The 14594-nt window shown below is 35.8% G+C and overlaps 1 long non-coding RNA gene across 1 annotated transcript; it reads left to right on the top strand.

The window, feature by feature from the left end:
• Nucleotides 1-322: 322 nt before the first annotated feature.
• LOC135447435 (uncharacterized) lies at nt 323-14594 on the top strand. The gene is made up of 3 exons (XR_010440116.1): nt 323-448; nt 9878-9938; nt 14483-14594. It is a non-coding gene; the product is annotated as an uncharacterized LOC135447435 (long non-coding RNA).

Below are 14594 nucleotides of genomic sequence, written 5' to 3'. Positions count from 1 at the left end.
TGACTTCTGAGTGAGAAATTACACTCTATTGACTGAGATGTGAAGCAGGCATTTAACGCATGGTTATCTCCTTAGCTGAGATTAAATTGTTTGCTTGACTTCCTAGCTGCTGACATAAATATTTAAATTATTTCACTGTTTACATATTTGCAGGTTATTGACCTTTAGCCTCCAACAACATCTGGGTGTCTGGGCCAAGAATCTTTATAAAACTTGGTATCTAGTCAGCAGAAAACCATGACTCACTATTTATGGGGAGGATTCAGGTATTCTCTTACAATAGGCTAATTATTGTATCCCCTCTGCTGACCAGATGTTCTCACAGGGGCTCACTGGTTCACACAGGCACTGCTTTTTTCTTAAGGATGAGTAGCTGAAGATGAAGATGAAGATAATAACTGAGGAACCGAGACCTGCTCCAGCAAAACACCTAAGCATACAATGAAGTGTAAGTAAATAAGGAGTCCTCTTTAATCACAAAGGTCTCTATTATGCAGAAGTACACAATCAAAATCAAAATTATCTGGTGGCCTGTTGCATTAATTGACATATATAATACTTTCATGTTTTATCAAGCATTATGGTAATACGTGTTCCTATTGTCTAGTGAAATTATACCTTTTTTTAAAAATGCTTTTCAATGAAACCAATATGCAAATTAATTTTTTTGTATTAATATTAATATAATCTGAATTTGCTGATTTAATTTTGTTTCCAAGGAAACTGCCTGGGAATTTTTCCCATAGTTTTACATTTTTTAAAATTAATTTTCTTGTCCCTTATTTGGGGCAAAGGTTTATACATACTTTTTGACAGAAAAGTTTTTTCCCCAAATAAGGTTGGTATAAAGTTTCAGCTGCCTGGTTATCCCTCCATAACATTATTTCTTTGGGTTTGTTTCTCTACTCTTCATATTAGTTTGATATTTATTGGTTTTACTCCTTTTTTTAGCTTTCTTGCTTTGTGATAAGTTAGCCAGCTCTTTCTGGTCTCATTCCTTTTAGCTGCGAGTAACATAGGTCTGCAAGTACTGAGGTAACTTTTGTTGTTACAGAAAAGTCTGTTAAAAATTTAAAATGAAGGGAAAACAGCTAGAATGTAAACTCCAAAAAGCCTGCCAAATAGATTTTTTGAGAGTGAGGCAACGAGAAATCACTTAGCTATCCATGCCTGCACAGACCAAGTAATGGCATTAAGTAATTTGAACACTACACAGGTTCACTGTGAGGATGCTCTGGGTTAAAACATTAGTAGGAATATGATGCTGTCTGGTGAACTGAAGTGGGAGTGTTTTGTTTTCACTCACATCCTCCAGGCTTTGGGCAGCAGATTATTATGGGTATGACAGCTGAGGAAAAAGTTGAACATTGGATAATAGAAAGTCACAGAGGTACAGGGAACTCCAGAGCCTGTGCTTTCAAACTCGACTTCTTTTTGTGAAATATGCCTTTTAGTTTGTTTTGAATGCTTAGAGTGCCTTTTATGCAGTGTCTGCAGGCTATTTTAAAATATATTATTGTGGCCTTGGTGACCCTCTAGATGATTATTCTGCTTTGGTTTGCACACGTTTTCCTCTGTCTTTTTTAACTCTTCCCTTGCCTATTCTTTTATATTTTTTATCTATTTCCTGAAATACCTTTCTCATTTTATAAATAAAAGGTTTCCATCTGATGCCTCTTGCTTCACCATGCACTCAAGCAACTCTTAAATTGTAATCTCTTGCCTATAGTCTGGGAGATGATATTTATTCTAAATTTTGTTAGATATTTGTAATATATTTTTTTTCTTTTACTGAAGATGTGCTTTCTTCATAATGAAAGCTAAAGTGCAGACTAATTCCTCAGCTAAGCACACTCCAAAATCATATAATTTGTGTGATTTATCTTATTTTCTTGACTAGAGCTAGAATAACCAAGAAGGTTAGAAGAATCAGGAATCAGAGGTTTTTTTGGTTTTGTTTGGGATTTTTTTTTTTTAATTCAAAAGGAAAAAAAAAGTCAGTAGGAAAATGTGGGAAGGTTCTCTTTTTTGCTCCTCAGGAATGGTGTCCTGTTGGTAAAGCAGTGTGGTAGGTTACCATGGCTGGATGCCAGGTGCCCACCAAGCTGTTCTATCTCTCCCCATCCCTTTTGGACAGGGGAGAGAAAATAAGATGGAAAAGAAATTTACAGGTTGAGATAATGCTGTTAACTACAGTGGAAGCAAAAGTTTGGGTGCAAACACAAAAATAAGTAGGTTTACTCTCTATTTCCCATCAGCAAGCAATGTTCAGCTTCTTCCTGGGAAGCAGAGCTACAGCACACATAGACATTGCTCTGGAATCTCTTAGATTCTCAGTCAAAGTGTGGAATTGCCTTTCTGTCTCATGCAAGTCTGTCCCACCTGTTTATCTCCAAACCTCCAGGACATGTCAGTGTGGCGCTCCACTAAGAGACCACTCCAAAGCACTGTGGTTTTTCAGCACCATGCTTCTCACACACTAATCCAGACCACTTTTGAGCAAGGTTAGGAAAAAGGAAAGGGGCATTTAGGAGAGGTCTCAGTACCCCTTCAGAGTCAGCTCCCACACCCCCTGGGAGTTGGCTTGAATTCGGTTGGTGTTGGCAGATCACTCTGTTATGTCCGCAACATTGAGCTCATTTGTGCGCATCATTTTATGAGAAAGCTGTTGACAAATTAGAGGAAAGGACAAAATTAGAGGAAAGGACAGTTGCATTAACTGAGGTTGCTCAAATTGAAAGAAAGTAATTATTTATGGTAGCAAATGGTGTAATAATTATGAAAAATTGAATGAAATTAAGATAAAAAATATTTAAACAGAATATTAGAAAATGTTCTCTGACAGTAAGATATATGAAGCTGCAGTTTCTAAAGAGAGGTGGTGAGACTCTCTTTGCCTGAAGCACTTGAATCTATACAGGAAGAGAAATGTTGAAAATCCTGGTAAGTGTCTGTGCCTGAACTGGCATGAGAACTGAGTGACCTTTTCCTTCTTTTATTCTGTGAATATTAAAATGGGACTTTTAAAAGACTTCAATATCCATGTCAAAAATTATACCTACCGTTTCTGGTATTTTCAGGTATTTTCTTTCTTTCTTTTTTTCCTTAATTAGTATGGAAATGTCACTGAATACATTAACTGACACACTCTTTATCTCACTAAATTCCTTCTTCTCCTTGTTAATATTACATCCAGCTTATAGTGACCGTTAATTGATTTTTCTTTATCTTTCATAATTTTCCTTTCACATGCATTGCCAATAGCTCTTCCATCTCAGAATATTTTCTGTTTTGATGGTTTTCCATCTAATGAAAATTACTCTGAGAACTTCACTACTGTGGAAAACACTGTTGAGGTAACTGGTCTGGTAAATAATTTATATCACAAGGATTTAATTGTTTAGTTCTAGACCTATACCTGATTCTAAATTTTTTCAAAGTTTTTGTTTATTTTCTTGTTTTGGTTTGTTTCCTTCAGATGAAAATGTAGCCTATATATTCTGCAATATATATGATATGAAAATAAATTTTTATCAAGTGTATCTTTTATGCTGCTCAAAATTTAAATTTCCTGTAGAAACAGCATTTCCAATGCAGACTTGGAAACAATACCTGCAGTTACTGCTTATCAGAACCTCAATGAAAGATCCAGCACAACAAATTTATTGGCATTAAACCCTTTACTAGAAAGACATCCATAAGTGCTCAGTTCAATCTTTTGGATCTGCAGGTACAGTTTTCCTGTTCTAAATCACTCCATTTCAGTTCTGGGCTTTTAAATGAGCAGTAAGCATCCCTCCTGTTTCCTCTGATGACTCTACCAAAGCACATGTACTTTCAGCTGCTCCTCAGTCTCTGCAGGCTGGATGGTTTTTTCCCCCTGGGAGCTGTCTGAAGCAGTTGTCCTGTGCTTGTAAATTCAATGTCAGGTTTCCCATAATTTTTCATGGTTTCTATCCTTTAACAAGTTCAGTGACTTTTTAACTAAAAAATAATATTTATTTTTTTTTCCTTCCACTGCTACAAACTTTATGTTTTCCAAAACTGATTTTTTTCTTCACCTTTGTATTTAACTGGCATACTTGGTGAGATGGACTAAACCCATCTCTGCAAAACATCAGTTTCACTTAAGCCACCCACCTGCTGCTGACTTACCTAGTAGTGACAGCATCCTCAGGACTCTCCTGTCTTAAAAAGGTGTGTGAGATGTTAAAAATAAAAGCTGTCCCATTTGCAGCTTGATCGTCTTGTATTGGCAAACATTGCTCTTTTGAATATTTCCTTGAACAAGCAGCACTGGACACTTTGTCCTTTCTAAACACCTTTCTTTGTCTCTTGCCATGGATACAGTCCAGTGTAGTCCTTTCTGTCTCAGAGTCCTTCCCAAATTCTGCCTTTACCACAAAATATGAAGACTTTTTTGGAAATAAATACTGAAATAATTGTCTTTTTAACACAAATGTCCTTTTTTGAATCAGTTTGGTTTCTTTTGTGTTGGGCATGGTGAGTCTTCATATTGTGCTGTCTTTGTAAAAGTTCATGCAGGACTTCTAAGGACTTGTCCTGAATCTTTCATGGCACCATTCCTCCAGACTTTTTCTTTTTTAAAAAAATATGATTTCCTAATGAAGCATCTATAACTTCTTCATTCCTCCTTTGTGCCGCTTCATCATTATCATTAATGTTCTGCTGTGGTCATTTTTTTCCAAAATATCACTGAAAAAGAAATCAAATCACCTTTATACTTCATTTTCACAGGAAGCACAGCATTTTCCAGACCATTAACACAGAAGTCCATTGTTAATTTCCTCTGCCTGATTTAACTGAAAACTACTAAAACATTAAGTTACTTCAGAAGCAGCTTCTTTCAGAAATATATTGCTTGTTTTTGGCACTCTATTCATTGCAATTGTAGGATAAAGCAAAATTAAGCCCTTTTTCCAGTTGCACTCAATATTCCCCTGCTGCTCAGATTAAAACACAAGTGGTCAGCTCTTTCTTCTGCATTGTCTCCTTAACTTCTCTGTGTGGTAGTTTTCCCTAATCTACATTCCTTCTCCTTGGGCCCTGCATTGTTTAACACAGTTTGGATTGATGTGCTATGGATGAGACAGTTTTTCTGACATTACTGCCACACTCATAATGATGGAATGAATGATTTGTACCTCCTCAGACAATCATTTAATAAAAATACTTAGGTTGCTGCTTCAGACTGGTATCTAGTGAGACAGAAGACCAAAGAATCTGTTCCCAGGAATAACTATAGTCATGAATTTGTCTGGAGTTGCTAAAGTCAGTGAGAGAAGGAAGGTTCTGAAATTAAGATATTTATTAGACAGATCCAAAAGTCCTAGGAAAGCACCAAGGTGGTGTTGTTTAAGGAATGTGACAGAACCCTATGGATGGGAGGACTGAGCGAAGCCCATCCCATCCTATCACTTAATGTCTTCTGCTCCTAAAATGAATCACAGAATTGCAGAATGACTTGGGATGGAAGGGACCTTAAAGGTTGTCGAGTCCAATCCCCCAAGGACCAGCCTGATCTTGAACATTTCCAGGAATGGGGCATCTACAGCCTCTGGGCCTCTTGTTCTAGTGTTTCGCCAGCACTTACAGAGTTGCATTTCTCCAATAGAATCTGATTTTTTCTATGGATTTTCATCATTTTGGAAATGAAATTTATATTGATGCTTAAGCAGAAATAATTTGAGTCATAACATAATATTTGAGGTGTGATTCCCGCAAAATATTGAGTATTACCCAGCAACAATTATTGAGTGTCATTGATCTTGTAAGAAAATCCTTTCAGACTTTCTGGGGGATGGGAGCTTTGTATCTTGTGAAATTCTATAAAATTTCAGTTGACTGCATTGTGTTGACAAATATATCTTTACAGTTAAGGGAAATACTTCTTAAGTTCACCTCATTTCAACTTATCTTTCCAGAAAAAAGTTTAATTCAACTCCTGTTTAGCCAACCATATATAAATGTGTCTTGGGTGGGGACTTTTTATGTGCCTCAGACATCCTTTGTTATATAAGAAAAACATACATGGTACCTTTAGAGGCAGTACTCATTACACCTTTTATCAGATACACAAGATTAAGCAAAGAAAGGAGGTCACAGTTTTTCTGGCTGTTTTTCATATTAGCTGCAGTCATTTCCTAACAAATTAAGTGGATGTAGATTCTAAAATCCTTCTATACAGCTACAGCAGGTATTGTCAAGCTGCAATCCAGAAAAAATATTGTGGCACTTAAAGCCATGTCACTGTTCCAGCTGACCAGTTTAACCTGAAATTCATGCTATAGCACAGAGCAAAGTAAAATATCTGCACTGGCTCGGAAGTAAAAGGAATCTGACTCCACCAGTCTGGGTTCACACATGATAAATCCGCTACCCCAACCAAATACTTTTTCAAGATTCTTTAAAACATAATGAAATATCTGATTTGGAAAAAAAGGGTTTTATCCTTTTGAGGAGCTAAATATGAACCTTTTTTTTTTTTCTTTCTCTGACTGCAATAAAAGAAACTTGCTATGCATGCTACAAGGCATTTACCTTGTATGTAATCCAAAACCCATAGGAATCAGTACAGGCAAAACTTTCCTCCTTTTCAGAAATTAAGGATTTTGTTTTCAGGCTTTTGGATTCCAGAGGAAGCCTTGCTTCAGAGACATAATCCTGTAAGTCCCAGGAAAATATTCTGGGAATTCTCAGGGTATAGAAGGGATAAGGGGAGAGTTATTTTTCAGTGAAAAGTTGAGAAAAGCACAGGTTGAAAAAAGCACCAAGATCTGAAGCAGGTACCCTTTGTCCAATTCTGTAGTGCAGTAAATAGTATGCTGGCCCCTTTTTCTTTCCTGCTCTTTGTTATGACATTATACTTCCTAGAATAGCATTAGATCATTTTTTTAAGACATAGTAGCATTTTCATCAGGCAGCTACATGATTCTTAGGTGACTTAAGATATAGTATTACTTCCTACCTGAAGAGGCTGAGCTATTTTCCTCTGTTCAGGGAAAAGCTGATACAAGGTGCATTTAACATGATGGGTAAGAAGGATGAGTAGCAATGGTCACTTATAAAAGGTACAGCAAGAAATCTCTATTAAAAAGGGTGCAAAAAATGAACAAGTATTGAAAAGAAATACAGAATGAATACTGTTTCCCATAAATTTGCTGATTGTATATATTGATTATGCAATATTGCTTTTTTTTCTGTTGTTGCTATTGTTTGACACCTGTTGTATTTCATCCTGAGCTAATTATTGCAAAATTTTCATCAGAGTGAAAAAAAGCCGACCATCTCTCTCTTTGGCACAGCACTTCCAGCAGTCAGTCAGGTATACAAGAAACTGGGTTCAAATACATTGTTACCTAAGCTACCTATGGAAAAAATGACAAGAAAAGGACATTTGTACACAACCACATTATAAATGTTTTGACTTACAAGCATCTGCTATTCTTGTTTGTGAGTGCTTTACCATGCATCTGGACCTTGACATCTAGGAGCTTATTGAATAACTTGAATTTTCATCTCTTATCACCTTTATTGTGGAGAACTACACAGGGTAACTCTTCTAATTCTTAAAATGAAGCCCTCCCAACAGAAGAAATGCCTGGTGTTTTGGAAGCCAGAAATCATCAACGTAGAAAAGAGTCCTTTAAAATGTTCAGCATAGGAGAATGTTCTACTTAAAGTGTGCTGCTGATAAAAGAACTCTCTATCTCTAGAGATACAAAGCAGAAAAAATGATGTTGTACATCAGAGAGATAAAAGATCACTGTGCTGAAAGTAATCATCAAACTATGACTTTTAAAGCTTGAAACTGCATTTTTCTAAAGTTTCCACTGTTTCTTCATTCTTTCCACATTTTCACAAAATAATACTGTTTCTTTAGAAACTATTGAAAATATCTGGAGAATATAAAAATATAAGTTTTTAAGAGACATTTAAGAAACTCTATCTGAAAGGTTTTTTCATTTAAAGTAAAATTCTCTAAACAATCAGTCCATTAAACCACCAATATTTTCCACTTTCCAGAGATAAAAAGAGATTTGTTTTAATATGCTGATTGTATGAAAAGACAAACTTAAAGACTGCAGAACAGTCTCCCAGGCATGAATCTAATCGGAATGAAAATTCTAGTTGGTATCTTGGTATAAATAAAAGATACCATTAATTTGTTGTTCAAATTACTGAAAATGTCCCTGCCAGGAGCAGTCTGAATAAATCCAGGTTTGACTGATAGGGCATTAATGGCAAGCACTCAGACACTTAAATCAAAGGCTTACTATTCTTTGTAATACTTTTCCTGTACCCAGCTTATTTTCACATTCAATCCTGACCGAGATTTTCCTTTTATTGGCCAACTTTATATTGATAGACTATATTTAGAATAATCATACCTTTTTGGCTTAAATTATTTATATAATAGCCTCTTTCAAGGCAGAACAGTAGACAAAGATACTACTCCTGAAAGATAACACTGATAATTGTGTCAATATTTATTAAAATACTAACATTCGTTCTGTAAAGATAATTAGTGGCCAGCTTTGCCCTGTTTTCACTGAACAATCCAGTCACAAACATTTCAAGGTATTGGATAACTCTCATGGTTCTACTGTTCCAGCAGGATATGCTCAAAAAGACTTCACTGTGAAACATCCTCCTCCTGTTCCCATGGTGTGCAAGGAAACACGCCTTACACCCGTTTTCTGCTGAGTGGAATGTCTCAGGGCCACACAGCCCCCTGCAAGATTTCACTAGGTAGAAGATTGCACCAGCAAGCACCTAGATAAAACCCATCAGTATTGGCTCTGGTACATCCATGAGGATAGAGGCTGGGTAGTCACATATTCTGTGCACAGGTGTCTTGGTTTAGAGTGAATTCATCAGTGGCAAATCTTAGTCTTGGAATCTGAAACTCCTTAAAAAAGAGCCTTGAGTCATTTCCCTAGGATTTGCAACAAATCCTATTTTGTTTTCAATGGGGATGAATAATACAAACAGTGAAATCAGACTGTAAGGTACTGAATCTGAATTTACTGTATAGTACAGAAGTAATATAAACCACCATTACCTTGAGAAATACAGTGACTGCCTTCTGCAAATTGTGCTGCAAAAATAGAAGTTTCTGTGCTGAGGACTGAAGTGTGAAAACAGTAATAGAATTCAGAAGGTATATGATTTATTTTTCAAGAGTTTATGATGGCATTATATCATACTTGTTATTTTTTGGCACAGACAGCATTGTACTGCTGTACTGTTTGTCTGGGATTGAGTTGCATCCCTTTCTGTCTGTTTAGCTCAGCAGCTCAGTAATATGAGTAATAAGTGCAAAAGATTTTCTGAAGAAACTGCATCTCTGATTCCTATCTATACTTGGTAGAACACTTTACTCCTATTCCTTGTTTCTCACAAACTCATTCCAAGCACATCAGTGAAGCATAGTGGCAGCACTTGAGTTTACAAGAAACCATTTACCTGGTAGGAGGGAACAAAATTCCCATCCAAGAATTACTGCTCAGCCCAGAATATTGAACCAGTTCTTAACGCAAAGTCAAACTAGGCACGTCCTTTACATCAATGGTGCATTAACAAGAATCTCTTCATCCCTGCAACCAAGCCTGAAAAAAACATTGAAAAATAGTATGCAGGCATTGAATTTTCAGTACAATTAACACTTTGAAAAATGCTGACACTGCTAAGGAGATAAAGAGGACTCTTAATATTAGATAGAGCTATTTAAATAATGTGTTGGGAAATGTTAAATTTCAGCTTTCTTCTTGTTTACAAATAATCAGTAAATAGATGCAAATTTTAGAGAGTTTGTCTTGCTGAGTATTTTAAGAGAACATTTTTTACCCTACAGATTCTTTTGATCAAGAGCTGAGATACTTCAAAGAGAGATGTATTATGGCATCATGGAGAAAGTAAGTGGCTGCCTGCCTGACTATTTTTATAGCCAGTAGTGTCTAGAATTCATTATGTGTTTTGTGCAATTAGTCACACAGTATTGGTTCTGTGCCTAAACATTATGCAAATACATGTGAGGACTGCAGGAAAGAGTCTTTCATACCTGTACACCTTAATAGCTAGGAGCAGTTCAGTGTTTCAAAGAGAGAGCAGAAGTGAATTCCACTGTACACTTTTTAACCTTTCCTTATTTTCTTTATTTTGGTTTGTTTGCTTATTTTTCTCCCTGAGGAAAACATAGTATAAATTTATATATGATGACTTGGGATGTAAAAGCCTAATTCCCTTTCCATTCTAGGAATAAAAATATATAAACTATCTTGTCTCAGCTGAATGTTTACAAAATATACACTCCTTTTTCTCTTGTCACAATCACCTAGAATAATTGTATTTATATGAACACAGCACTAATTGCCAAGGATTTGCTCACTGGCCTTTGTCTCTCTTATCAGATTAATTGCCTGAATGCCAGGGTTCCTGTTGGAGTGTTTAGAGTGCTGCTGTGTCTATATGCTGAACATTGTTTCATCTGCTCCCCTAGCATACAAACTGGAGGGGTTCCTGTCCTTAATATCATTCTGATTAGGTTACTTTTACCATTCATTCCCCTGATAGGTGTGGTGCAGTGAATATTCTGATATATTACAATACAACATTCAGAATTATTTTTGCTCATGTGCCATTTGCCTTATTAAATTTTTCAGTGGAAGTGGTCAGAGAAGTATTTTTACAAACAGTGCAACTTTTGGACCTTCCTACAATTTATTGCAGATAATCAATAGGTGATAAATTTGGGGAAAGCCTAAGTTCTTGATGACGGATTTTGACATCTGTTAAAAAAAACATCTGAAACTGAAATTGTCTCTGAAGGTAATAGAATTCTAGAAAACAGGAGTCTTTAAACTCAAAGAGAGCTTTAACTAGAACTACAAATCAATGAAGGTAGACAGGTATTCCTGGGTGTGCTCTGTAGCTCTTCCTATTAGAACAAAACTCCAACTTCGCATGTCTTCACCTGTCTTTACATTCAATGAGCATTGCAAGAGTATTTTCTCAGCCTGTATTAGTAATGATTATTTCAAGTGTAGCTGAAACAGCAAATGCTGGACATGATTTTCCTTCTTAGAGGCACCATGATAGATCAGCACCAAGTTGCTCTCATAACAGAAATTTAGTAATGGATTCTTTGGCTTTGAAACTATCTTTTAGATCAGAGCATTCTCCAAAATTGAGCAGTCTAGGTGACTTGTCAGTATGTTTTCTGTGCTTTTCACATTGCAGAGATTGCCTGGAACTAAAGTCTGTAGGTAGTTTCTGATAGGAGAAAACCTGATTATGAAATAGAGTATGTCCAATGAACCCCTGGTCCAATCAGGATGGATGCTGCCCAACATGATGTACCATATCCTGTTATCTACAACACAGGAGGCACTCAGCAGCAAGGAATAGTTAACCTGCATACAGTTCCAGACCTCCTCTTCCTCAGTTCTCCATCCAAAATAAATAATTTCCTTAATTCTTTCTGTTAATACTGCTATTATATATCAATAGAGCTATTCTGTAAATTGATACATATGTCATTCTAAACTTTGGCATTTTTATATATCTTAGCATGATTAAAAAAACCACCAAAACACTGGGTATCTATCTTCTCTTTACTTAATGACAATTTGTGTCTGAAAATCTTGGAAAACTGGGCTTTTAAAACTTCTGAAAGTCATTATCATGTCCCACTGAGTCAGTTCTTAGAAGTACTATCAATCATTTCTGTGAATGTTGTTATGGAAATTTATGACAAACGCTCCCTCCCACTGACTGGGACTGAATCACACACTCACCAAATGTACTGTGCTCCTGACATCTGTCTCTGTATGATAAGGTCTGCACTATTCTTTTTAATTTTATGACTTTTCTTTGAACATTTTCTATTTGTCATCATTCTCTTAGAAGTACAAACTTACAAAGAAATGGCCATAGTGTTCCAGTGGTCACAACCTGCTGAAGCAAGAGGAACTCTACTGAGAATTAGTCCCAATGAAGACGCTCCTTTTCAATTTAAAATTTGTGTGAAGCTGGCAATTCAGCAGCATCCTTGAGTCTTTGGCAAAATCAGCTGTCTGAACATGGAAACCCCTTCTATTTTCATTCTCTCTTCATTCATGAACAACTGTATTGTTGGTCATATCAAAATGTAAATTTTTTTCTTGACTTTTGAGTAATATGTATTTCATAATCATAATATGATACATATGCATTATATATACTGAGTATCTCTCCCAAATGCATAACAAGTATTTAAGGAAAATTTGTTTCCTTCTCCATTATCATTGAAATAAATGACATATTTATCTATGCTATCTATGTATCTATGTTGAAGTTGCTGGTTAATTTCATTGCTAGGATCCTTTTTGATCCATATTTTCCTTGAAGAAAAGCCCTTATTTTCAGTCTGATAATGATAGATTTTTCCACATGTAGTATTTTCCTTTCCACATTCCTTGTGAATTTTCCATGATTTCTAACATCATTTGTGTATTTATTGTTATTAGCTTAACTATTGACTAAAAGCCTACCTTTTTTCTATTCTCTAGTTAATAGCTACTTTTTAAAATCAGACATCACCCTTCTTTATGATTTCACTGCTATTTTAAATTAATTAATTTTTTTCTTCAAAGTTGTCTTAGACAAATTTCCAGTGTTGTGCCTTTCACTAATTTCATATTTTTGTGTTTAAGTATTTCTCCTCCCTGATGAACATAAGTATTTGGGGGACTGTATAGTATGCATGCAGCAGTTTATAGTAATGCATTCATTTAATCCTGTTTATAGAACAGACATAATCAAATCATCATCGTGCATCCCTGTAGGTGTCATAACCAGGTAGTATTTAGTTTGGTAAATGAAATATATTTATCTTTGTGTCATAACGTTCCTGGTGTGTGTTAAATCTAATTTCTGCATTTTGGTGTTTTCCTCCCCTTCTCCTCATACTTTGTCTACCAGCACTAATATATACAGGCAGAAGCCAATCTTTTGGGTTTACAAGACCCACGTCTGTGAGTCAGTAAATGATGCAAGTTATCGATCTAAGCAGAAGCACAAGATGGGGAAATAATCTATACAGATTCAAAATCAATGGCACTAACCTATCAATGATTTAAAAATTCAAAAAAGAACCATTTTGGACCAGGAATATCTCCTATGTCTTCCCTACGCTATTTTTGTAATGGCATATAACCACTGATTTTAATATTTCCGTCATTAATCCTCCAGGTTTCTCAAATTCTGATTGAGACAATGAGCAATTCCAAGTCTTCTTATTTGCTATTTATTCTCAGCAGTGGCATATAAATGGTTAATAAGTATTATTCTCTTGTGTTCCCTTAGTGCCTTGGCTAATTTTGTAATCAATATCTTGCTTTGGAGCTAATTGCTCGATTTGTATTCCTCTGTGCCCATCCAGCCTGTTAGTGCTCTGCAGACTGCTGTCCCACCACAATGCTTCCTTTTTTCCTATCACATAAAGGCAACTCAAAAAATTGGTCTCTCACCTCACCAAAGATTCCACAAGGTTCCAAATTCCTACATAACTTATTAATCAGTGGTTCATTTCCACATTTTTACCATGTTTCCTTGTGTTTTGGACAATCCTGTTTAATGGTTTTATGGAAAAATTGGTCATCAAACTCTGTGTAATTGCATGTGTATGAAAGATGATAAATATGTTTTTAATATATTCCATCCTTATTAGAAACGTGTCTTGTCCTCTTTCATTTAAAGAAAATGAATTGCAGTTGCAGAGGAAAGAAAAGATATTAAATGTTTGTGTTAGTTAAGCTGGGGAAAAATGTAATTTTTAATTCTTTTCTCTTAAAGTTGTTTCATGGTCTAACATTTACTCTTTTTTTCTTCATAAATATAGTGAAATCTGGGGCACGGTTCTGTGTATCTGTCTTTGAGGGTTTCATATATAGGAGTCACCTTTCTGAACTAGAAAAATGAAAAAGGAAAGAGCAAGGTAAAAGAGAAAAACTCAAAGCATTTAAAGAATGCTTTTTCTTTTCTCTACAACTGATGTCCCAGTCCAGCTTTCAGCATCTTGTGGTTGTATAATTTTCATGTATCATTTTCAAAGCTTTACGCTCCATGATTGCTGTATTTTCTCTTGTAAAGGACCATGAACATGACATTCAGGATAAAACAATTCTGTTTACAAATAAATGTGAGTATGTTTGCAAAGATTCACTTTAGACTTAGTCAAAACCAGATAAAGAACTGGAGCTGTTAGTTCATTTCTTATGACCTGTTATGATGAGGCATTTCTGCTAAGCTGTGGAGTGAATGGAGAGATCTATAAAATTAATTGCATCTCATCAGGTACCAATGACTATTTCAGTGCAATCGTCATGAAAACAGCAATACTGTCATTTCACAGGTGGCTTGATGTTTTGCCTCATTCAGGAGGTAAACCAGACTGTCTTCATGGTTCATTAATTTACAGGCTAATGTGTAACACCATCCAAGAGTTCTCCAGTCCAACAGCAGAGCCAGGCACTGCTGTACTGTCTTTGATGACAGCGTGCTAATCCTGCAGAGCCGCATATTTGGCTGAC

The sequence above is a fragment of the Zonotrichia leucophrys genome, chromosome 4 (genome assembly GCF_028769735.1).
Source record: "Zonotrichia leucophrys gambelii isolate GWCS_2022_RI chromosome 4, RI_Zleu_2.0, whole genome shotgun sequence".
NCBI lineage: Eukaryota > Metazoa > Chordata > Aves > Passeriformes > Passerellidae > Zonotrichia > Zonotrichia leucophrys.
Note: the sequence above shows the minus strand (reverse complement) of the source record. Positions and strands in the feature narration are given on the sequence as shown.